Genomic DNA, 1,101 nt, shown 5'->3' with positions numbered 1-1,101 from the left:
ACAGCAGAAACAAACACGGCCGGGTCCGGCACCATCTTCACAATTGCTGTTAGGCCTGAGCCCACTGTTGCAGACACTGTGTCAGTCCATCTCTTTGACGATCTTCCTCTTTTTCCTGCCCTCTGCTTTACCAAGCATGATGGGCTTCTCCAGGGACCATGCTCTCCTGATACTATGCACAGAGTATGGGAGACAAAGGCTCACCATCTTCCCCTCTAATGAGCATTCCGGCTCTTCCTCTTCCAAGACATATTTGCTTGTTCTCTTGGGAGTCCATGGTCCTTTCAATATTCTTTGCCATCACAATAATTCAAATCTATCCACCTTTCCTTTTTCTTTGTCCAACTTTCCCATACAAATTAGGCAATCACAAATCGCATGATTTGGGTCAGTGCACCTTCGTCCTCAAAGTGACACCCCTGCTCTTCAACACCTTAAAAATATCTCATTGAGAAGACTTAAGCAAAGTACTATGTCATTTGGTTTCGTGAATGCTGCTTCCATGATCATTGTTCATGGACCAAAGCAAGACAAAAATCCTTGAAAATGTCAATCTTTCCTTCATTTAGCATGACATTAACTATTGCTCTAGTTATGTGGATTTTGATGAATATGCAGCCATGAAAAATACACACCATGAAATCATTACCTTAATCAAGATGATGAGCATATATGTCACACCTAACATTTTTCTCCCACTCATTAGCAATTCCTTCAGTGGGACTTTCAGCACCCTCTCCAGATTATTCCTGCAGTCATTGATGAAATTTCCATCATTAGAGGTACAGCACAGCTAAGGACTTATCATTCGATATTACATGTATGGATCACAATCTCACTGGTCTTCATGCAATACTATTATAGTTTGCTTATTTTTATTTCTATCAATTTATTGTCTAAATGTTGAGAATGAGTCAAACTTGTAGATACGCTACTATGAGAAAATAGGTTGGGATAAAAGATTGACTAAGGACTGAATTATCCTTGTCTGCTGTGACCTATATTTCATTCTCAGATTACTTTCTTGAATTTCGTATTCACTACTAATTAACTTTCAGCATAATTTTCAGACATTTTTAACTATTTTGTTCCTTTTTTTTT

The sequence above is a fragment of the Echinops telfairi genome, unplaced genomic scaffold, assembly GCF_000313985.2.
Source record: "Echinops telfairi isolate 266 unplaced genomic scaffold, ASM31398v2 ScPeMD7_443;HRSCAF=831, whole genome shotgun sequence".
NCBI lineage: Eukaryota > Metazoa > Chordata > Mammalia > Afrosoricida > Tenrecidae > Echinops > Echinops telfairi.
Note: the sequence above shows the minus strand (reverse complement) of the source record.